At 31.0% G+C, this 26,201-nt stretch overlaps 1 protein-coding gene across 2 annotated transcripts in view; it reads right to left on the reverse strand.

Annotated features, from left to right (window-relative positions):
* LOC126739895 (synaptogenesis protein syg-2) overlaps positions 1-26,201 on the reverse strand; it is a 478,733-nt gene that overhangs the window by 410,448 nt on the left and 42,084 nt on the right. Inside the window, exon 1 of one of the 2 annotated variants that reach the window (XM_050445717.1) lies at positions 664-795. The exons of the other annotated variant lie outside the window; for it this stretch is intronic. The gene's annotated coding sequence lies outside the window, so the exon portion shown is untranslated. Of the gene's footprint in view, positions 1-663; positions 796-26,201 lie in introns of those variants that run through there. 2 annotated transcript variants of the gene reach the window in all.

The following is a 26,201-nucleotide window of genomic DNA, read 5'->3' on the forward strand; positions in this document are numbered from 1 at the left end:
TGGTTCAATGTTGATTTCATCTTCAGGAAAATTTGAGGAGATAAAATTCAGGTTAGCAACTTCTTCTTCAGCCAGGGTGAGTAAATCATTATCAGTAATTAAATTGTCGTCAGCTATTAGGTGGTTATTAGATGCTGAGGAGCTTGCTAGATTAGTGCTATCAGTTAAGAGTGTAGATAAATCCTCATTTTGATCGAAAGTATCACAAAATATTAAGAAATCTCTTGTTACATCGCTTTCGGAATCGCTTTGTCTGTTGGGCTTTTTCTGGGTGTTTTGCTTAGCCAATAAAAGCATTTTTATCGCACGGGATTGCGGATTCATTCTAAAATATACAGCGTTAATTAGAAAGTATACTTTTATGTAGCTAAGCAAAAATTCATAATGTTAGTTTTTTAAAGTAAAGCCAAATTTTAAATTAGATTTTTTATAGGTATTATAGGAGAAAAAATATTAATAGGTACTTTTGTGTTTATCATCGAAACTATAAATAATGGCCTATCCAAACTAAGTAAGTATAAGATGAAAATTGCCTAACTCCAACACGATATTTTAACATCAGATTTACCCAAGAATGCACAAAATTTAAATACTAAATTTATGTTCTCTAGATAATTTGAACGTCAAAGGTAATTAAAGCATTAAAAAATTATCGATACTTACCTCAGATATTGTTTTATGCACATAAAATTAAGAACAACAACTTTTCACCTGTTATTACCATTACACACTGGGATTTAGGCCAATTGCGTATTGTTGAAAATTAAGCCGCAGATTTTGACTGGTATTTTGTCGCGGCATTTTTGACATTTCGGTTGTTAGGCGTATTTAACTCAACGCGGTTAATTTTTATGAACCTAACCAACCTAAAATGTTAATTTTAGCTAAAACTGGAGTTAGGCCATTTGCATCTTAAACCGACGATATGTAAATCACATCTCAATTTTGTTAAATGTCGAAATTTTTTACCATTTATAAACAGAATCGTGTATGATATACTTATATTCTACAGTTTAATAAATACATATCCCTTGATCTTATACGGTTGATAAATATTCCAAAACCAAAAAAAAATGATTAAAAAATCGTTGAATAAATATACATATATTTAACGATAATATTATATGATTTATTTCTTGGGTTATTAAGAAAATAAATAAGTGAAAATTATGTAAAATTAAATTATGTATTATTGTAAAGTTTAAATTCAACTAACTTTGGACTAATGAGATCTAGAAGTACCAAACTTTTAAGGTGAATAGGCAATACCTTATATGATACTCCCAATAAATTTTATTCTTTAAGTCAAATTATTTATTAATAAAAAAAATAAATAATTCCCAATCGCGGTGATTTACATTATGCGGGAATTTGACGTTCACCTACAAGGACAAAACTCTCAAGATAAATAGGAAGTTCCTTATGGCATCATTCCAAAAAAAATTTTTAGCTAAATTATTTATTTAATCAAAAAATAAATAATTGAAAATCATGTAATTAAAAAATTATGCATTATTGTGAAGTTTAAGTTCAACTAGCTTTGAGCACGAACTTTTTATAGTAAATAGGCAGTGCCTTATAGCATCATTCTAGAATTTTAACTTTGTGGTCAAATTATTTAATAAATAAAAAATAAGTTATGGACAATCATGCCCAATTAAATTATGCAGCAATTTGATGTTCACTAAGCAGACCTAAAATTACGAAAAAGGAAAGGAAAATAAACGATACCTTATGGTATCATCATAAGAAAACTTTAACTTTTTAAATAAATTATTTATTTATTTAAAAAATTTTACATCCCATTATTCAGAATCAGCAAACGAAAGGGATTTATTAGTATGCATGCAAAAGTATACGCCTAGAAACCTCGAAACATCCCTAATTATAAATTATTTCGATATCCAGCAACAACCGCTAAGGCAAATTCATTAAATTCCAACAATGAATTTTCCCCGCCACGCGACAAGCAACAACAGCACCAAATGCATCGTTTCCGCGAAAATTTATTGCACAACATGTGAAGGTAGTAATGTAAGTGGGCGGATGTTTATCAGAAGAGTTTACCCACATCGAACACCCTCGGGCCATAATTTAAATTAATCCAAGTCACACGTTCAACTTTAATGAGTCCAGGATGTTAACATTCACCTCTGTTTTTTGGATGCTTTATATTTATAAAAAAAAAGTATTTCATTTCATATACATGAATCATTCATTACATTAATGAGACAACTACTGCTCCAAACTAACGATGAATCATTTATATTTAATACCGTCATTAAACGACACATCGTAGCATGAATAATTAAGAAAGATTCTTTGTTAGGTCAATTCCTGTTAACCTTTTCAGCTTTTTAATGAGCTGCTGTTACAGTTCAAAGACATTTTTAACTCGGCTCGTTTAGTGTATTATTGTTATGACTTGTTGTACACGTATATAAAATGTTGCTTTCTTGAGAGGAAAGTAATTTATTATTCACTTCCTTTAAAAAAAATCTTGATATTACAGAATTAACTTCATGTTATAATAATTCATTTTTAACTAATGGAAGTTGTAAAAGTACTAAAGTAAGGAGCCCAAGCAACACATCATATATTATTATCGTTAAATATATATTTATTCAGTTTTGGTATATTTATCAAGCGAAGATGGTTAAGGTATATTTTTAAACGGTAGAATTTACGTATATCATATACGATTCTATTTACAAAAGAAAGAAAATTTCAGCATTTAAAAAATTCACACGGGATTTACATATCTACTTTGAAGTATAATAACTCGATTACTAGACTTCAAATATTTAATGCAATTCTTCTGAAAAATCGCCGTTGTTTGTCTATATTATCCAAACTAATAGCACTGTTTTTGTATTAAATATTTATTAATATATATATATAATTATATCAAATTTAAATAAACGTATTCATATGTACTATTTTGGAAGACAATGATTTTTGAAAACAATTTCTTACTGGTAAGTTGTGTAGGGTGGGTGGGGGGTTAAGGATAAGATTAATGAAAAACGGGTTTTTTGAAGAAAATTATAGGTGATAAAAAAATCAATAGTTTTTGTATCTATACTTCTCTCACATAACCTTAAGGTTTTCGAGAAACAACAAAGCAAGACGTATCGGTATGAAAATTACAGTAATTGTGACATTTTCTATCGAAAATAAGTGAATTTTTTTAGGTAAGTCATAAGTTTTAAAAAAATTAAGTTTTTTTTGATTCAGAGCAATTTTTCAGTATCTAGGTTCAAAAATACAGTTTTTAAATTAAGCCATATATGGTCAAGTAATTTTTATTATACTGGAGAATATACGTATAACATATACGATTCTGTTTACAAAACGGAGAAAATTTCGGCATTTTAAAAAACTGACAAGAGATTTCCATATCTAGTCTTTAAATTCGATCACTACACCTCAAATATGTGATAAAATGTCCTTAATATCACGTATATGCCACTGTGTAGCATACGATATACTTTTCATACACGTATACAGGGTGATTTTCAACCTATGCGCATAAACTTGGGAAATGATAGCTGATGAGTAATAATGAGTAATAATGAAAATTTTTTAACGTGTTTAATTTAAACTAATTTAAAGCAACTGTTCGAAGTTGTTTCCATTATTTTCGATACACACTTGAGCTCGTCGAATCCATGAGGACGTAGATGCACGGGCCAAACCAGGCTGTAGGCGAATTGCGTCACTGGCAGCGTTTATGCGATGTCGTAGCTCTTGCTCAGTATCAACTGCGTTTACATACACCATTGTTTTCATATGACCCCACAAATAAAAGTCTAATGGATTAAGGTCAGGCGAGCAAGGGGGCCACCCAACTGGACCATCACGGCCTATCCCTCGTCCGGGAAACACACGATTTAAATGTTGTGGCACTGGTCGTGAAAAATGTGGTGGAGCACTATCATAAAGAAACCACATGTTCTGCCTAACGTTAAGATTCACATTTTCAAGGAGCAGTGGTAAATTGTTGCGCAAAAATTCTAAATACCGAGCACCAGTCAAACGATTTTCCAGAATAAAAGGTCCGATGAGCATCCCGTTCAGACTTCCAGCCCATACATGTACAGAAAAACGTTGTTGAAAGTATGTTCTCCGCGTAATATGCGGATTTTCCAAAGCCCAGTAATGAGTGTTATGAAAGTTGAAAATTCCATTGCGCGTAAAATTTGCCTCATCCGTTACTAGAATGTTCATGGTAAAGTTTGGGCTTAACTGCTGGTGATGTAACAACCACTCACAAAAGTGTACTCGAAGCGGCAAATCTCTTGGAAGTAGGGCTTGTACCCTCTCGCACATGAAACGGGTACAGCAACTCGTGCCTTAAAATTTGCCAACTTGTAGATTGCGACATTTCAAATCGCGCTGCAATTGTCCTAGTGCTAATTCCAGGTTGTTTTTCGATAACTTCTAAAATATCCTCCTCCAGATTTGGAATGTGCCTAGGTCTAATAGCTCCTCCATCTTGTCCAGGCCGCGGCCGCAAATTGCTAGTTTCTCTACTCCGCTGAATAACACGTAAAGGTAAAAACATAGTGGAGTGGCGAGTCAAGAGTCAAGCGGCGCGTTTTTGATTCAAGATGCAAGCGTCGCTTTCACATGTACATAGTAGAGCGGCGAGAACTGCTGCGAAGAGAGCTTCATGTCATGAATTCAGTCAGCAAAATGCTGTCTGACAGTGAAGATGATTACTTGTTGGAAAATAGTGCTCTTAAAGTGTTATGTCTTAAAGGTGTTAGAAGTTATGCTGTTCATCCATTGAACAAAGAACGTCATACATTAGGCGAATACCATAACCTATTTCCACAACTAAAGGAGTACCCTGATCGGTTTTTTTAATACACCAGGATGGAGCACAGTACCTTTGTGTATATTTTAGATCTCATACAACCCGAAATCGTAACAAAATTCACCAATTTCGTCAAGCAGCCTATTGAACCTGAGGAGAAGCTGGTTATAACATTGAGGTAAGAAACTGACTAGATAATAAAAAATTGTAACACATTTTAATGGCTAATATTGAAATAAATATGGGTTACGCAGTACAAAAGATAAAACTAGAGATTGTTTTATAAAAACTTAAGTTCTATCATATGAGTAGTCATAACCACGAGACCACTGATCCAGATCAAGGATGTTATTGTCCTGAGGTGTTGGACTTCTGGAAGGTGGAAGAGAAATGCCTGTAGACACAAATGATTGATGAGTGGAACCACAACTACTCGTAGACGGTCTAGAAACGTCGTTTTTGTACGCATATTTCAGCACTAAATTTTAAACATCATTTCGAAAAAAAAGTTTATCGGCTCCATTGATTTTTTGTATGTGAGGCAAAAGACTTTGAAAAAACAGCATGTCATCATCTGGCTTTTCTTCTGCTCGTCTTGTCCGCTTTTCTTCTAACATCGCCATCTTCTTTTCTTCGATCTGTATCAATTTCTTTAAGTCCTGACTTTGTGCCCTCCTCTTATTGAAATTGTTTGGGTGGACAAGACCTTCCTTTGTAATTTTGTCTGTGGAAGTTGATGAACCTGTGACACTGACATTGCCACCGACGCTCCCCTCATTACTCTTATTTAGATCTTCTGTCACGTTTTCTTCCACAACATTCTCGTCGTTACCAGTTGGCTCTTCAAGAAATCTTTTTTCAGCCTGCTCCTGCCCACTTTTACAGTTTCTCTTTATATTTCCAGATGAAGGCCTAGTCTTGAATTGAGACCTCATAAAGTGTAACAACAAAAAATATGGCCAATTAGATTTATACACAGAATCAGAGCTGGATCCCGATCTTTCCTCTTGCATTTTTCTTACTTCCTTCCTGTAATGGTCCCGTAGCGATTTCCATTTGCTTTGAGCTTCTTTAACTGAAAGAAGAGAAACTAAGAATTTAATTTAAACATGATATTAAATATTACTGAAAATTACATAATATCATATTTTATTGCAGATACTTGGCAACTGGTTCTTCATTCAAAAGTTTATCATTCTCATTTCGTATTGGAGCTTCTACAGTTAGCAGGATAGTGAAAGAAACCGTTAATGTTCTATGGAATGTTTTGCAACCCCTACATATGCAACATCCTTCAAAAGAAATCTTTGCTCAGACAAGCAAGGAATTCAGTCACTTGTGGAATTTTCCAAATTGCATGGGATGCATCGATGGAAAGCATGTAAGAATTTCGTGCCCACCACATTCAGGCACGATGTTTTACAATTACAAAAAGTTCTACTCCATTGTTTTGCTAGGAGTTTGTGATGCAAAATATAGATTTCTTGTAATAGATGTTGGTGGGTTTGGCAAGCAAAGTAATGGAGCCACTTTTGCTTCCTGTGACTTTTACCATATGATAAAAAACAATCAAGTTGATATTCCGGATGATGCTTGTTTGCCTGGAACTAATTTTACGACGCCATTGGTATTTCTCGCAGATGAAGCCTTTCCCTTATCTGTGCCTGTTCTGACACCTCACAACGTAGAGAATCTCAATGATGAAAAAATGGTCTTCAATAAAAGGCACTCTAGGGCTCGAAAAGTATAGAGTGTACGTTTGGAATCATGTTCTCTAAATGGAGACTTTTGTCTAAAAGTATTAAAACTGATCATCAAACTGTAGACATAATAGTAAAATGTATGTGTGTTCTTCAAAACACTATCATAGATAAGGAGGGATTTGAGAGGCATTTAACAAAGGTTCAAACAGTTGAACCCAAGAACATTGAAGTACCAATAGGACGACGTCGAAGAGGACGCCAATCAAGTGATGCTCTTTTGGTGCGGGACACATTTACACGATATTTTAATGAGAATATGATTCATTTCTCAAGAGACTAAAGAAACATTCGTTAAAAAAACGGTTCGTTGTGTAAACAATCAGAAAAACGTTTTTGGAAAACCTATAAAACAAATCTAAACATTTTTTCTTTTGTAAAGTTACCTTTAGGTCAACAATTTATTTTATTTTTTGTATATAAATAATAAATATTTATAAGTATTACATTAGTAGAAAATTGTTTATTGCCCTACCTAGTATACACAAACGTACCTGCACAATTATTTTCTTCACCTACTTCTTTCCATAGGTTGTCCAATGTCTAACGATTGTGATGGTCATTCAGCTGCTGATTCCATATAGGTTCTCGCTTCCGTATTGACAGAATAAACAACTTCACGTTCATGTCGTTTAAACTATTATAAAAACCAGAACAAAAAACAACAAACACGCCGTACCACCTGCAATGGAAGCCCCAAATCGACTGGAGCAGCGCTTCAAAGAAATCGTTGGTGATTTCACAAGTGATGAGTCAAGATTCATGTCGATGCATGCAGCACTGCTCGCCGCCTCACTATGTGCGCATCAACTTGATTGTATGGAAGATTTTAAAACGCGCCGCTTGACTCTTGACTCGCCGCTCCATTATGTTTCTACCCTATGAAAGCCCCACGTCTCGGGTGATAACTTCGGGGAAATATTTGGGCATACAGATCAGCTGCTGCCACTGCATTCTGATGCGTTTCTTCGTTTGTAAAAATGTGCGCCATTACATTTGACGCTTTTATTTTGTTCGTGTGAAAATAACGATCGAAAACGATCACAGCCACCAACAAACTAAGTATCGCTAAAGATTCCAAACAATAAATTCCAAACATTATGACTTGTTTACTATCAGTTATTAATAAACAAAATAAGTTCGTCTGATACACGTTCTGTTGACATTTGTTTAACTTTATTTCGGAAACCAAAAATATTTAACTACATTTTTTTCTCATTATTATTCATTATTGATCTTCATCTACCATTTCCCAAGTGTATGCGCATAGGTTGAAAATCACTCTGTATATTTTATAGTGTATATTTTATTATATGTATGTGTATATATATTAGTTGTATATTTTATAATGGAATATTATACGGAAAGAATTCTAGACAAAAAATAGAAAATGCACTAATGTGTACGAAACAACAGTTATATACAAATAAAAAAAACTAAACAAGGATTTAAAGTGTACTGTTTTTTTATTAATTAATAATTATGATAATCCCCTTATGGACGCTATTGGTAAAAATTATTTTTTTGTACGTCGAAAAATGTCCCCTGATCCTGAAAAATACATTTTTCAATAAAAAAAAAGTTATATCTTTATTGGTATTAAAGTTATTTAAAAGAAAAATTTAATTTTATAAACGTCTTTAAATATTAAACAATATACCATACTTTTATAAAATAATATTTATATATCAAATATTAACATGTAATAAACCTTTTTCTTAAACCTGAACTAAACATAAGTAATTTAGTGTAAACTAAAAATTCAATTAACTATCTTTATTTAACTATCCTATATTGCTTGGAAAATGTATAATAATTTAGCTTAAAGTTTAATTTTTTTAAATAGTGCCTTGAGGTACTACCCATTTACGCTGAAAGTTGTGTGCATGTAGGTCTTATTAGTATACAGCTAGTTGATTTTAAATTTGATAATGATGCATAATTTAATTGTTTATGATTTTTATTTTACATTTTTTTTATAAATAAAAAGTTACAATTTTTTTAGAAAAATGTCACAAGTTCTATACTGTCTATTTACCCTAAAAGTTTCGTATTTCTAGATTTTATCAATCCAAAGTTGTTTGAATTTAAAGTTCACAATTATGCATAATTTAATGGTTCCTGATTTTCAATTACTTAATTTTTTTAATAAATAATAAATTTAGCTAGAAAAATTAAGTTAATAAGTCGAGAATAATGCTATAAGATACTGCCTATTTAGCCTAAAAGTTTCTTGCTTGTAAGTTTCCTCAGTCAAAAGTTATTTAAAAATTATTGTTTATTTCTTTATTTAACTGAAAATATTTTTTACCGATTAGGGTCAATGATTAAACAGGACCTAATTTAAATATAATTTAGGAAATTAAAGATAAATTAATGATTCTTTTGGAATTATGGAAAATCATTATTAATATCTTGAAACTTCTGCTAAGTAGTTTTAAACAGAAAAAGGCTTTCATAAGTCAATAAACAAACTGCGAACCGTAATTTTTAATGTCACAACTATATTATTAGTACCTCTTTAAACTGTATTATTATGTTTCTAAATAAATGCATTTTAATCCAATAGATCGAAGCCTTTTAAAATAGAGACATTTTATAGAACCATTATAATAAGAATAATAATAACGTCCTGGAATGACGCCTATTAACGTAAAACATTAACCCTCCGGCGGATCCGGCTGATGGTAGGAAATATACACGTAATATGTCAATGTTCAGCTAAACAATAAAATAAGGGATCAGGTGCGCTGTTCTTTAGTAAATTACGAAAATTACCTCCTGTCAACAAGTTGCGATGGGTAGAATGTTCGGGGTAATTTCTCCTAACCGCAAGGCATATACGCTTAGAAGGGCGTGTATTCCATACTGGCATGTATATTATGCTGCGACATTTTTTGGAATTTTAATTTTCTGGTTTTTATAAGAATTACTACACAAATTACAAATTTTTTGTGGAATATTTAGTATGCATTTTTTATAATATAACAAACGTGATTAAAAATCTCTATAAGCATATATTATTCTCTTGCTTAAGATAAATAAACGTTTTTAATTTTCAATAATTCTTTCCTTGGTTATCAGTAAGACTTCAATAAGCATAATTCTAAGAGAGAACCAGGATTATGGCGGGACCATTCCTTGATTTATATCATTATCTTCCGCCCCTGTACCTCGGGGCATTCTGTTCGCATATTTTCCAGGCATTAGAGTTGTTCAAGCAAATTAACTCTGTTTTCATGAGCGCAAAGCTTCTATAGAATTCGTACACGGTCATTCCTTATATCTTATCACGCCCCTTAATTTTTTTGGACCACCCTATATAAAAAAAAATTATATTTGTAGAAGTTGTACGGTTTGATACGTAGTTCTTGTGAAATATAGTATTATATATATAGGGTGTTGTAAAAGAAGGAACAAATAACACATTCCCTTAAATGGAACACTTTTTACTTTATTTTTTCAAATGATAGGTATTACTATTTTTATTTCAAAAAGTTCAGTAATTTTTGACATATTTTAATTTAAAGTTTATGATCTGGTTGCCTGGCTTTCATTATAAATTAGTATAAGATAGCCAAGTCTGCGTATTGTTGCAAGACGCTTAAAAATTATCATAATTATATTGACAGGAGAACAATAATATGAAATTAATTCCTGTAATGTTCTCTTAATTTCTTCTTTGAAAGTTTTTGTTATATTCGTGTTGGCATATTTTAGTTAGGTGAAGAGAAATGCGAAATATAATTAAGCGAATATGGACAATTATGTTCCATATCGAAAAACTTTCATCAACCTAAAAAGAGGATTCAGGTTTCGGATATGTTTTCTTTATTTAAAAACCAAGTGGGCATGAATAAGATATATAAAAAAACCATAGAATCCTCGAAAGATATCAACAATTGCAAATTACTTTTAAATGATAACCCTTTAAATCCATTTCTCGCATAATCTGAAACTGACGATGATGCCTTCAAAGACTTTTTTTCACTATTGGTGAAAATATGCAAAAAAGAACGGGAAATGTGCAATAACGTTTGTAAAAATAAAGAGTTTAACGAGTTATTGGAACAAGCAATGAAAGACATAATAATATAACACATAACAACCCAGAAGATTTCAGGTTAAATTGATAGAAAAAACTTTTAAGTGTCTCCAGACAATAGCATTAAACATCACAAAGTATTTTTATTGATTAATAGGATATGCAGACGTGATGATTTGCGGACTATATAAGTTAATGGAAGGTATTAAATATGAACAATTTGAAATTTTACAGCTAAAAAAATTAATAATTTTTGCTGTAGTATTTTTTTAGGGAACCTAAGGATCACATCATATATTATTATTGTTAAATATATATTTATTCAGTGATTCAGTAAATTTTTGGTTTTGGTATATTTATTAACCGTATAAAATCAAGGTATATTTATTAACTGTAGAATATGCGTACATCATATATTTTATGTATATCATATTCTTATACGAATTTAAATATCTAGGTCTTAAACTCGATTAGTATACCTCAATCATTTGATAAAATTCTTTTGAAAAATAACAATAATAATAATAATAATAATAAGTGACTTTATATTAGGAAAATAGTTACAAAAGTTATTAAACAAAAATGCGGCGAGATCTAGCCTGGGGCTAATCTATCTAACCGCACTGCTAACTTAACATACGAAAGCATAACAATGTAAAGAATAAATAAATTGAATAAGTTTTAAACATTATGAAGAACATACAGAAAAAAAATATAAGAAGAGAAGCCTAAAATTATAAGAAACCTAAAATAGAATTTTGCTTACATCACATGACGTAATTAATAATTAAAATAATTATAATTATATCTAGTTTATAAAAGAAAGAAAAAAGTAATTAGTGATATAACTTAAAATTAAATGAAATATATTTTTTATATTTCAGTTATTAGTTCGCAGTGGTAGAAAAGTAAGATTTGACAGCTTTTCGAAATAAGAAATAAGCTAAAATAAGCCGAGGTTTTAGCTTTAAGGTTATTTGGCAATGAATTATATACCTTAACCGCACTATAACTGAAAGACCCTTGGAATTTGGAAGTTCTATGATTTGGTATCAAAAGGTCTGGCGCATTTCACGGCCATTTATGCTGTTATGACTGGATAATTTGTCATATAGATATTGGGGAAGTTTATTATGGAGTACCTTATAAACAAGAACAGCCATATTGATTTTAAAACGTTCGTCCAAATTCAACCAGCCAGAGGCAAGAAATAACGGGGTGACGTGATCAAATTTTCTTTTATCGTAGCAAAACTTTAGGCAAGCATTTTGTAGCTTTTGTAGGCTTAACTTGTCCTTTTGAGCAAGAGCTGGCCAGAAGAGTACACTACCATAGCTAATTAAAGAGAGAACCAACGAATCACTTAATTTAAGTTTAACATCAGAAGATAAAATATCTTTATGCATGTATAGAATTTTCAATTTATAATAGGCTTTTTGTAAAATACTGGAAATATGTTTTACAAAATTAAGCTGATTATCAAGAAGAATGCCTAGGTTTCTTTCGCAGTCAGATGGTTGTATAATATTTCCATCGATAATAACATTTAAATTCAAATGATAAGATTTAGGCATTCCAAAAAGTAATAGTTTAGATTTAGTACCGTTGAGAGCCAGCCCATCAAAATTAGACACCGGTACAATTTGATTTTAATCGGTATTAATGCGTGCTAAGCCAGTATTCAGTTCATTTATCGGAAAAGCTGAGTAGAGTTGGACGTCATCTGCATATTGGTGAGACTTGCAGTTATGCAGGAATTCAGAAAAATCACAAGTATAAATCGAAAATAAAAAGGAAGTCCCTGATTAATATCTAAATATTCTGAAAAGGTGGAATTTAAGCGCACTCTTTGCTTTCTATTACTTAAGTAATCACAAAGTAGACTCAGCGCCGACTCATGTAATCCAAAATTTTTTAGTTTGGTGAGAAGAAGAGTGATCCAGAGTATCAAACGCTTTGCTATACTCCAGCAGCACTAATGCAGTAACCTCTCTATTATCCAAAGCACTAAAAATGTCATTACATACATGCAATAGTGCTGTCGTGGTACCATGCTGCGATCGAAACCCTGACTGAGTAATAGGAATTATGGAATTAAGTCTAAAAAAATCATTTAATTGCATATACATGGCCTTTTCCAATATTTTAGAAAGGGTTGGCAATATACTTATAGGTCGATAATGAGAAAATTCCGTAGGGGTATTATTTTTTGGGATGGGCAGTAAATCAGCATTCTTCCATTCAGATGGAAATTTTGATAATGCAAGTGCTTTAATATTATAAAAGTTATATAGGGTGTTAAATAAGGAACTAAAAATAAAATCATTTTAATGCCCATGCCATCAGAACCAATTGCAGTAGATTTTATACTACAAATAATTTTTTTAACTTGCTTTTCAGAAATTTCTTTAAATTGAAATAGTTTCTTAACATTAGGGTGTACTTTATCGGTATATTTAGTTTTAAGGCCATTAGGTTATTAGTGCATACCGCTCCAATGCTTGAAATTTGAGTTGGAGACTGAACCACTTGAGTTAAATTATATTTATTTAAAAGACTGTTAACACAAATATACCCAGGGTATCCAACATATCTACATTCAAATCTCCCCCAAAAACTACATTATCAGAATGAGTTAAAAAACTAACTATAGAATTTTCCAAATCGTTCAAACAAGGACCAAGATTAATAGATGGTGGTCGGTAAAGTGAACCAAAGATTATAACTTTGCCATTAATTTTTGCGCGGAACCATATTTGCTCTAAAGCACTAATTTGTGGTGGGGCGTCTAAAACTTCAAATCTTAAAGAACTACATATATAAAAAGCGACACCATCGCCACGTCCATTTCTATCTTTACGAATAATATTGTAATTAGAAAGATTAATACCACCATTTATGATCGAATCGTTTAACCAAGTTTCGGATAGTCCAATTATATCATATTTCTCGGCCTCTACAAACTCGTAAAAGCTGTCAAACTGTGAACAAAGTGAACGTACATTAAAGTGAGAAAAATAATAATAATTTTTTTGTTGCATGCTTTAGACATATATACATTTAGAAGCATTAAAGTTTTCTCCGCCAACTACGATACAGTAAAATAACCAATATGCTATATATGTAATAATATAGTATTCTTTAAGAAACCACAATTTAAGGTTAAATAGATACCTTTATTATTAATTTCATATCAATAATTATGTATTTCAAATAAAGGTTTTATACTGCTTTTTTTATAACTATAAATTCAACGTTTTGTTGATAGTAATTATATTTCTTTAAAAGTTCATTCCTTCAAACGCATTTTGCAATCTGTCTTTAAATAGTGTACAATATACCATACTCAAACGTTTATGAAATAATAAGTGTACATTATTAACATGTAATAAACTTTCATAAAACTATTCACTGTTACACGTAAATAACATAAACATAGTATTAAATTGACGCGGATATTTTATCTGATATTTATAATAGAAGTTTAATCAAAAATACACACCTATTGTAAACCAAAACTAAACGTTTCTTTAACCATTGTGTGTTGCTTGGGTAATTGAAATATATCGTAAATGAAAATGAATTTTTAAAGCTACCTGTCTGTAATCTAAAAACAATTGTAAGGGGTGTATCCAAATAAGTAAATTAATAAGTCAGCCAGCTAAATTTAAAAGATGCAGTATTCTTATTTTCCAAATGAAATAATGCCGTTTCATAGATTTGAAGACGCTTATAATTTATGATTTTTACTTTGAGTTAGATACTGCATAGAAATGAATAGACACATGATAATTTTTTATTTAATAAAATATTGCGATCCGATGAGTGCACTTTTACAACTGCGAGTATATTAATAGAAAAAATACAATTTTTTGGGCCACACAAAAAGCATGCGAATTCTGCGAATTAAATTTTCATATAAATTTTCTACATAATAAATAATAAATATGGTAGGTAGGCAAGGAACACTAAGCTGGCCATCAAATAGTCCAGACCTTACACCTTTGGATTTATTTTTGTTAAAGGACAAAGTGAATCAAAGAATTAGGTGCTCAAATTTTTAATTTTATAGAGCAGCTTTACAGGAAAATTCAAACTATGCAATATGTTTAAGTTAGAAAAAAATTTGTGTAGAGACTTCTTAGGAAAGGAGCTGTATTGAAAATAGTACGCATTATCAGCAATTGTAAAATTTTACTATTTTAGTCATATATTAGTTAGGAGGTCATATAATTATAAAGGAAAATAAATTGTATTTTAATTATTGCAGTTATTTATATACAGGGTGTCATTGAAATGGTGTAAAAAAATTCGGGGGGTGATAGTACTCCTAAAAGTTTTAAAAAAAGTTCCTATAACTATAGGGCGGAAAATGCATATTAAGGGAGTTAGGGGCACTGAAAGGGTAAATTTAAAAAACGGTTTTTTGAAATTGTAGGCTTAAAAAACGAGATAAAATTTCGAAAAAAAATCCTCTGCCATAAATTTTGACCCAAAATCAAATGGTGATACTGAAAAATAATTTGGAAAATCGGAAAGGGTAGTTTTTGCAAGGGTAGGGGGTTAATTCGTGAATAACTTTTTTTAGGTTATTTTTTTCGCAACGTGGGTTCATTTTTTAAAAACTACATACTTTTTCCTACAAAAAAGGTATTACTGTATATTATTCGCAATTGCCGAAATCGGTCACTGCCCGAATTTTTTACCCACAACGCGTTGTGAATATGAACATTTACCCACAATGCGATGAGAGACTTTTTTTTCGAGCACAGCATAAACCTAAATGCTCCGACATTACCAGAGTTAGGGCTCTGTTGAAAGAGCACATCAGAATGTATGTAATAGTGCTGTAGCCTGGATGTCCAACAATAATTGTAAATATTGGGCAAAAGTAGTTTCCACACAGGTATAAAACGAAACTCTTATGAAGCTATGTTTGAAACTCGACAGTAAAACGGACTCGTAGATTCGTGGTTAATCACTGGTGTAGTAAATCAAATTACGACCGAAGCACAACTTGAAGAACATTAAAACATAATAAAAGAGAGCTTAGAAGCGAATCCTGTAGCTTAATCTGATCTGAAAAAAAAACTAAGAATACGAAACCGATTTTAAAGAAAATGAAGACCAATTTGATATGCAAACCAAAACTAATGAAAACGATAAAAGACTAAAAATTGAATATTATGACAAATTGTTGTGTTTGTGATTGTATGTAACTATTCACGTAATAGCTGCATTGAATGCAATAAATCAATTCATATGGAGTCTGATTTAGATTTACCCTTGAGCTTGCTTTGTGGTAATAAAAGTGAAATGTGGAGAGAAAAGATTGAACAGAGAGAAAAGCTTGAAAAACAAGCTGATAAAATGCCACCAGTTCATGTAGGTGACAATGTTTTATTAATCACACCGAAGGTAGATCCTATATTCTAGCCGTAGTTGTGGAACTAATCAGGGTTTGTTCATTCTGGGAACCAAAAATAGGAGATTAAAACGATTGTACAGAATTAATTTATTTTAGTTATCACCATTTTTATTGCTATCTGAGGTTTCTGAAAAATCGACTATTAATATACGGCAAGAGGCTACGTTGTCATCTGACTGTATGTAACTGTTTTAAGGGATGTGATGATGAAATATAGAACCTCTCTTTATATTCAATGTAGAACCCAAAAATCTAATAATATACAGTCTTTTATTTAAAAAAAACATAACTTTGACATGTTTTGTACTTTAAAACATCCTATATGTCATGAAAATTATTCAAAATATTAAAAATATTCTGGAACGCCTGTATTATATCCAGCTTTTTTTTTCCCTGTAGTTTAGTCAAAATATTCCCTGTCGTATGTCGTCAATAACCTTGTATATTTTCCTTTTTTGTTGTGATGAAAAGTTTCCTTATTTTTTACCTAAAGTGTTTTTTACGTTACTCTCCATAACAACATTGTTATATTTATTTTTTAAATAATACGAACACTTTGGTTAGCATACGTGTGCGTCAGCTTATCGTACGCCCTATTGGAATGATTAATCGATTCAAGTTTGTTAGGAGCGACGGAAAATACTTAATGGAAACCACGTGATTCCTTCCAACGTCAGTTGCGATCGGCAAGAAAATTCATATCGTTGCTGTAATACCGCCATGTACGATGCCCTAATTTATCTTTAGTCGACTTTCTTTTTTAAGCAACCAATCAATATTTCTAAGTTTAAAATAAGTACACATTAATATAATTATAATAAAAAGAAGGATTTCTTCCAACTTGAGCTAACACAACTTTTTGCTTTTAAGAATAAATTATATCTGTTTTAAATCTTAGAATTACAAATTACTAATTTGATTACGATATATTACACATATTACTTATATAGCGTGTTTCGAAAACAAAACGCATATCACATATTTTTATTCTTACAATAAATAAAAAAAGGAACAAAAAATGCTTTACCTATCAATATGTTAGCATAATAAATCTGAATAAAAAAAAAGTTAATTTTAATTTTTACTATGTACTATTACATACGCAAACAGGACTTAATTTAAGACCCACTGGCAACCTCGTCATTTGGCTTGGTCAGTTACAAATGCTGTACAGGACTCTCTTTTTCTAGCTCAATCTGATAATAACTTTCCAATAAATCTACAGGGTATTACAAAATTCAGTGCAAATATTTTAATAGCGTATTATTAAAGTCAATGTAGCACTTTTTGTCTTATAAACATGTGTCCTAAAATGCTTGAAGAAAATCGATTATTTGGAATACTGCCCAAGCAACAAGATAGTTTAATAAGCAATTATTGGTTTACACCAAGTGTACATTTTTGGTTGGATAAAATGTCCACGTGATATACGTTGAGGAATTTAATATTATGTTTATGTTATTCACATTTAATAAGAAGGTTTATTACACGTTAATAATATACAATTATTGTTTCATAAAAGTTAATATTAAAGACGTTTACAAAATGCGTTTAATGGCATGATCTTCTAAGTAAATATACTTACCATCAGCAAAACGTTGAATACTTAGTTATAGAAAACCAGTATGAAACCTTTATTTTAATCGTTGAATAATTATTAATATGGAATTTTCAATAAAAGTATCTCTTTACGATTAAATCGTGGTATATTATACAGAATGTCCAGGAGCTCTAGTTATCAACTTAACAGAGTGATTCTCCAACAAAAAATTATATTTTTTATGAGTGTATATTCTAAGCGTCTCACTTTCGGATCCACAGGGTGTTGAACTTCTTTTTTAATTTTGCAAATGTGTTTTATGCATCAGGGGGTTTTTTCAACGTACAAGAAAAAAAAATTACAATTTTTACAAGTGGCGTCCATAAGAGGTTTATCGTAAATATTTTTTAAGTATAGTATTTAATTTTAGTATTTAACAAATTTGTATTCTTAAGTTATTTTTATTTGTATATCTTATTTGATATAATTATTGTTTTTCATACAGGGTAATGCATTTCCTATTTTTTAAATTTCTATGTGTATGATATTTCATTATTATACTGTAAAATATATATGTGTATGAAAAGTATATCGTATGCTACACAGTGTGATATCGGGGTTATTTTATCACATACCTAAGACCAAGACTATATGATATGTAAATCCCTTGTTAATCCCGAAATTTGTTCTCTTTTGTTAACCAAATCGTATATGATATACGTATATTATACAGTTTAATAAATATATCTTAATCATGTATTGTTGATAAAGATAGAACCAAAAAAAAAACGATTTTTTTTCACAACTTATTGACTTATGTTAAAAAAATTTAATTTTCCCTTATTTGCAATAAAAAATGGCGCAACTGCTGTAATTTTTATTAGTTTCAGGTTTCAAAAAATAAAATATACACGTTTTACCCTAAAATTATGTAAAAAAAGTATAGATACAAAAACTATAGATTTTTTTATCACCAAAACAAACAAACTCCCACTACATCTATGCCGCACCACATTAATATTGTAGAATTATTTATAAAATATTTAAGTTTAATTTGTATCTGTCAACCTTTCGACTTCTCTGGTGATCAGCCTATCATAACTTATTTACTAAAATTACTGTTTTTAGTCTCATTATAACGTAATTTCATTTACTAATTTATGTAGTAAAGTGAAATGAATACATATGCATTTAACTACATAATTTACTTTAAACTTATTATTTTAATAGTGAGTTTTAAATCAGGTCCGTACTAACTTTGAAGCTGTATTTTTAATTTTTAGAGAAAAGATCAAGAAATGGGCTTATACAAATATAGGTTTACTAGAGATTAAAATAGAGGATTTTAATTAATATGTACATTAAATTTCACAGGAGATTTTTCATTCTTGGGTAATTTTAAGATAAAAAGTTCAAATATACATGGAATTGCAACGGTTTTGTTTAAGAGATACAGGAAGCTAAACTTAAATAAAAAAGTAGTTTTTTTTTAAATATCTTGTAGAGCCTTTATCCAATTTTGTTTTAATTTGCTGATGTAATTTATACTAGTTAGGAGTTGATTTAGACTTGGTTTAATTAATTTTTTTAAGTCTAGTGTTGTCCTGAAAGGTACTTAAGCGACTATTTTTGACGAAAATGCACGTCACTGAATTTTATGAAATTTCTTGTCCGATGCAATCTTGTTTAAACAATATATTAAAAAATTAGTGAAGACGTAAATCAAGGCAAATTTAAAGTAACAATATATCCTAAAATATCAATAGTAAAAAATAAACTAAACTTAAAAATTAATATATTTTATTTATTTAATGTAATAAAAAAATTTGTTTATTGACCAATTTAAAAAAAAAAGTATTTTTCTCTAGGTTATTATTTTCTGCATAAAAAAAACTGTTTTTATTAGGCCTATCCTTACCACCCCCCCCACCCACCCTACACAACCTACCAGTTAAAAATTGTCTTCAAAAATAGTACACATGAATAACAGCTGGTTTCAGCGTTAATATGCAATATATTATCACAGTTTGTTCATTTACATTTGACATAATTATGTAAATGTATAATAATAAATATTTAATAAAAAAACTGCGTTATTAGATTGGATAAAATGGAAAAAAAACAGTGATTTTTCAGAAAAATTTCATCAAATATTTGAGATGTAGTAATTGAGTCTAAAAACTAAATATGTAACTACCGTGTCAACTTTTTTAAATGCCGAAATTTAAAAAATGAACAGTTTAATAAATATATCTTGACCATATACGGTTGATAAATATACCAAAAGCGAAAATTTAGCAAAAAATCGATTAATAAATATGTATTTAGCGACAATAATATATGATATGTTGCTTGGGAATTATGATATTCAGAAAAAACATTAAGATTATTAAATACACGTTCCAAAATTTTCAAGAACTTATCAAAATAACTATAAGAGGATTTATAGATTGTGACTATCTAAATAATATATAAATTTCTGCTATTACACTGTCAAGTTCAACGGAACACCTGGAAAGGTTTAACTTTAACTAAATTGTTACAACTCTAAGAATCCTACTCAGTATTGAACCAATGATCTGTTATACAGGGTGTTTTTAACATATTGCGACCAAATTCAGGAACGTGTTCTTTGGACAAAAATTCGCAAAAAAGTTCCTATAAACATAGGTCCTAGACCTTTTAGATTTTGAGCTACAGGGTGGTAAAGTTTTAACAAAAAAATGATTTTTTTTCGATAACTTAAATACCCCTGAATATATTTGTCCAAAGATTGGTATGCAGAGTCTGTGTATCCAGAGCCATTTACCAACATACTTTTAACATTTTTATGTTCCCAAGAGGCGGGTGTGCGGGTTTTCCGCTGAATACTTTTATAAAGAAAAATGGTACGCCCCTGGTTTTTCTTGTATTAAAAAATATTTTTAAATTCCCCGTTTTATTTGCAACATTTTTGATTTCTTGGACTTTGTCCGTTAGATACACGGTTTTCGCACAAAAAATTAAAAACCATGGACATGTTGCTCAGATTTGATTAGACTTTCTTTATTCCAGTAATTATTAGTTTTTTTTTAGTTTATTGCAATTTTGATAATAAATAATAAAATTTGTATTAATTAATTTATTAGTACAAAAGCCAGCCCAATTTAATAAAATTGTAATTGAGGATCTAAAACTTTTGCTTCTACAATCTTTAATTTAAAATGCAAGTTTTTAAGTGATATAAAAATATTTCATTTTTATTGTTTATTTAAGTTATATTATTATTTTTACAAAAGTTGTTCAAAGTGTGCTCCTCCAACATCAATACAAGCATCTAATTGACGTCGCATTGATTGGCGGACACGTTCAAAAATTCCTGGTGTCTGCCGAATTATGTCACCAGACGTTATAATGCGATTACGCAATTCCTCCACATTATCAATTGAATTTCTATAAACCAGTGATTTAAGGTGGCCCCACAAAATGAATCTAGTGGATTTAAGTCGGGAGACCATGGGGGCCAAGGGTGAATACTTCCCCGACCTATCCAACGATTTGGATACGTAATATCCAAATACTGCTGAGCCACTAAATTAAGATGGGCTGGAGCACCGTCATGTAAAAAAAAACATTTGCTGTCTCAGCTGAATGGGGACATCTTCTAGCATCGCTGGTAATTCATTTTGAAGAAATTCTTGATACACTATGTCCAGTCAACCTTGCTGGTAAAAAAAATGGACCAATGAGAGAGTATTCAATAATGCCGACCCATACATTAAGTGAAAACTGGTGCTGATGACGGTTTTCTGCCACAGCATGTGGGTTCTCATAATGCCATATGTGGTTATTGTGGAAGTTCATAATTGCGTCCCTGGAGAAATTAGCATCATCCGTGAAAAGTATTTTTCTTATAAACGGTGCATCTTGCCTTATGCGTTCTTGCATCCAATGACACAAAGCCGTTCTTATCGGAAAATCGCCTGGCAAAAGTGCTTGCACCCGCTGAATATGATACGGGTATAAAAGGTTTCTTTTAACAATATTCCAAACTGTAAAGTTACTAATGTGTACCATCTGAGCAATTTTCCTAGTGCTTGTGGTGGGATCTTCCTCGAATTCATTGAGCACCTGTTCTTCAATTTGAGTTGAATTGTTCGGAGATGTCAGTTTTTAGCAGTGAGTTTTTTAAAGCTGCCGTTTTCACTTAGACGTTGGTGTAAACGCGTAAACATGGAGTGATGAGGAATAACACGATTCGGGTAACGTTCAGCATCAACACGCAAGGCTTCTCGTGCGTTTCCGTTAGCTAGTCCATAAATAAAGTGCATATCGCACATTTCATTATTAGTGTAATTGTTAGCTATTTTTTTAACAAATTAATCTTGTCAACTGGCGGACAGTGACTATGATTTAAAATTTAAAATATCACAAAATCTTACAAATATCAACTTTATCGTGGGCAGAGGAAGAATGTGGTAAAAAGATTAAACTCTTAAACAAGAATGTGATTATCGTTGCGGCGGCGTTGTCCGTAGCTACGTTAAAAAAAATTATGTTCACAGGCTCCTTCGCGATTTTGAAAGCGTGAAATATTAACACGTTACTCATATGTCACTTTTTTTAACATGTTAAATAAAGTGACATATTATATACTACAATGAAATAATAAATAAAATTTAAAAAAAAAACTTAATTTTAGCGATCAGTCAAAGTAGAAAAATGATTTTTAATTTTTTGTGCGAAAACCGTACGGACAAAGTCCAAGGGATCAAAAATGTTGCAAATAAAACGGGAAATTTAAAAATATTTTTTAATACAAGAAAAACCATTGGAGTACCATTTTTCTTTATAAAAGTATTCAGCGGAAAACCCGCACACCGCCACTGGAGACATTAAAAATGTTAAAAGTATGTTGGTAAATGGCTCTGGATATACAGACCCTGCATAACAATCTTTGGACAAATATCTACAAGGGTATTTAAGTTATCGAAAAAAAACATTTTTTTGTTAAAACTTTACCATCCTGTAGCTCAAAATCTCAAAGGTTTAGGACCTATGTTTATAGGAACTTTTTTACGAATTTTTGTCCAAAGAAGACGTTCCTGAATTGAAAAACACCCTGTATATACAACATTACACAATTCTTCATTTCTCTAACTCTGATACTTTATTAAAAATTCTTTAAACATATAATTTCTTCTTTTTTAAAATTGTGTATTTTTACAAATTCCTCTTTATAAACCGTTTTATAAATCTAATTATCTTCAACACAATTCCTTGATGCATTTCAGCTATTATAACGAAGTAGATTATTTCTTGAAATGTTTCGCTATTTATTTCTAAGTATAATTTCTTTCAAAGAAACGTAACTGTCCAATTTATCTTTTACTACGATTTTTATGATTCGTCATCGCTCTTGAGACTTCGTCTCCCTTGTTTCTACCCATTCAAAACCGGCGAATTTCGTCACGCTCACTTTTCCTTCGTAAATCGTTCTGAATTTCAAATTTTAAATGAGTTTCCTAAATTACTCTTATTTATCAATGTTGTTTCTATGTTAATGCTCGCTTACTTCTATTAAATAAGAGACTTCCATTTTGTTTAATCATAATATAATTGAAAAATGAGTGACTAATAACTTGTTGAGGACTCCGATATTTAAAATTGACTGTAAAAAAAAAGTATCGGCAATCTAATTAAACGCTGCTAAAGCGCTACATAACAGCGCGTAAAGCTTTTATCAATGCGCAAAGCACCGTAATATTCAGGCCCACCGATCAATCAGCTTGAAAATTTACACAGAAAATTCGCAATGAAATTGTTATGCACCGATGTGTATGAACGTATCTTTTATTTATTTAACATGAAAGTTTTACTTTTTGTAAGTAGTTATAAGTCATTAAGACTAGTAGTATTTTTTGAAATTCTATCGTATTTTTTAAGAAATTGATAGTAATTATGTATCATTATTCTGCTATTATACATTTATTTGGCTTAGTTAGTATTAGCGTATTTTCATTGCTTATGCTTTATTATTGAATACACCAGAACAATGATGTATAGGTTACAACAAAATAATAGACCAAAATTAAGATTTTTCCCTTCATTTCATATTAATAAAACTATGTTATTAACTATATTAGAACCGGAAACGCCGCAAAAATAATTTGTGAAAAAATGAAGGAAGTGTCCAGTCGAATATCCAGCAACCAAATCAAGAACGCAACATATGTTGTTTGCCAGCAACATATTTATAGTCCGGACCCACTGTTATTTAATCAATATAATGCCCGTATCTCCTGGAATTCTAAAGAAGTTTGATTAATTTTTTGTCCAGATATTAGCAATGGATAATTAAATCGGTTTATAGTGGGTATAAACCCCGACAAACTAAGGTTTTTTTTGTAAAAATTAATTAAAAAGTTAACTTCCGAGGATTTTAATTAAACTTTTTTCTATAATATATATATTAATTGCGAAATTTTAAAATGTCAATTTCACTTGGAACTTCTAAGATCATTTCCATAAGGCTGCTATCGGAAATCGACACTGTAAGGGGAGGCTCGGTAATTGTTATCGACTGCCAATCAATTAGGTCAATGTAGTCTGTCGCCTCAAAATTTAATTAGGGTACCTTAACTCACGTACTTTTAGTCCTAATGGCTTGTGTTGTCTTCATTTTAGCAGTCTTCTTAAACCTAATTCTCTTACTGCTTTTCTACTATCAGAGAGAATAGCTAACAACATGTTTTCTGGGTGAGCGAAGTACCCGTTTCTTTAAATGACAGGATCAATAATATTTCTAATTTCTTCTGGTAAGAATCTGGATTTTTCAATAATTCGAAAAACATGTTTGCTGCCATGCCTACAGGAAGGTTTAGATTTTATTTCAAACCATGAAACAGCATACACTTTCATAATATATTGCGTTAAAATTTTAAGATTTGTTGATGGATTTTCGGTACCAACATATAGTCTCAAAATTCGATTGGCTGTAGTTAACCACCTGGAATGATTCAATTTTCCTGGTCCTCTCTGCGACAAACTCAAAGAAATGTTTCCTGTTGAAATTGCAGTACAGATTTCATAAAGGTATTGCTGGTCGGTACTAAGTTCACTTGGAGTAATTGCAGGCAAAGTAGTTTCGATTTTTTCAAACTTTTTAACAGGCATTTTTTCACAGTTTTCCAAATGTTTTCCTATTTCGCCGCTATATCCTTTAGGCCCAATAGTACCGCCGTCCAAATTTTGCAGTAAATGACGCAAATGAAGTTCGTTTGCATGTAACAAACAAACGAACCATTGTAAAGGTCGTCTAAGAGAAACTTCAAATTGTCTCAATGTTCCATTTTTTACACCAGTATTGACTACTGTACCATCACATCCAATAGCCTGAAGTTTAGAAAGATCCATATTTTTCTCTAGGAATTCTAAAATGCTTTTTTTGATATTGGTCGAATGACCAGAAGTTGGAGTTACATGACCTAAATACGTGGATCCTGGTTCCGATACTAGTACAATATGCTCTTCTATTATGGTTTTTCTTGAACATGTATTTTTGCCTTTGACTTGAATTATTGTTTGGTCTTTCCGTCCGTCAAAATATAAACCATATAATGGAAATGATATTTCCTCATCTTTTCTTTTTCGGTCACTACGCGCTTTTGTTCTCTCTCTTCTTATTTTGCTTCGATCGACGATCTTGGAGGGGTCTTCTTTGGTTAAAATTCCCATGTCTGTTAGAGCTGCATTTACAATAATTGCGGCAGATCTATCGGATACGCCTGTTCTATTGCAAGCTTGCGCTAAACTTGGAAGTTTTAGTCTCATTTGAGAAGTTGAGGAGTAGATTTCTTCTATAGAACTTTCGCTAATTGCCTGGGAATATTCTTTTTCTATAATTTTACTATTTTTACTGGAAGAAGAAGGTACTTCCGACTGGTTATCTGTTTCAGTTTCTTTCAAGAGATGTCGTTGTTTTCTTTCTTCCTCCTTAGTTTTACGCTCTAATTTTTTTTGGATTATCTAACTAACCTTGGCGTCAACATTGCCAATTGCCATTTTTTGAGTGGTTCGCTGATCTAACAGAAAATCCCGTTCAGCTACAGGCTCTTTGATCTTGCAGGCACATTTTTTAAAATCTTTATATAAAAGGCCCGCGTAATATAAAAACCCAATTTTCAAGGTCATTTGGGCAGCCAAAGGTGACGTCGTGGAAATCTGAAATTTTGCACACCAATTTGTAATAACAAAACGCAACTTTTCCGCATATAGGCATTTTAAGTTTTAAAAAAAAATTTTTTTCACTCCACCCTACTGTTCAAGGTCAACCAAAGGCTTAACCGCGTTTAAAACCGATAGATCGCTTGGAATCGGTTATTGTCTTCAAAATCAGTTTTAAATCATAACTAAACTTGCTCGTGTAATACGCTCAACCGGTGCTTTTTAGAAAATTCTGTAAATAAATTAGTTAATAATGGCCAATAAAAGGGCGAAACTAATACTAGAGTTAGCTTTAAATACAAGTGAAAATAACCAAGTGTATTATACCAGTGACCAATCTAGTGGTACTTCATCGTATATTCGCAGGTAAGTTTTATTATTTTACAAAACAAAAATGGATT

This window comes from Anthonomus grandis, chromosome 8, assembly GCF_022605725.1.
Source record: "Anthonomus grandis grandis chromosome 8, icAntGran1.3, whole genome shotgun sequence".
NCBI lineage: Eukaryota > Metazoa > Arthropoda > Insecta > Coleoptera > Curculionidae > Anthonomus > Anthonomus grandis.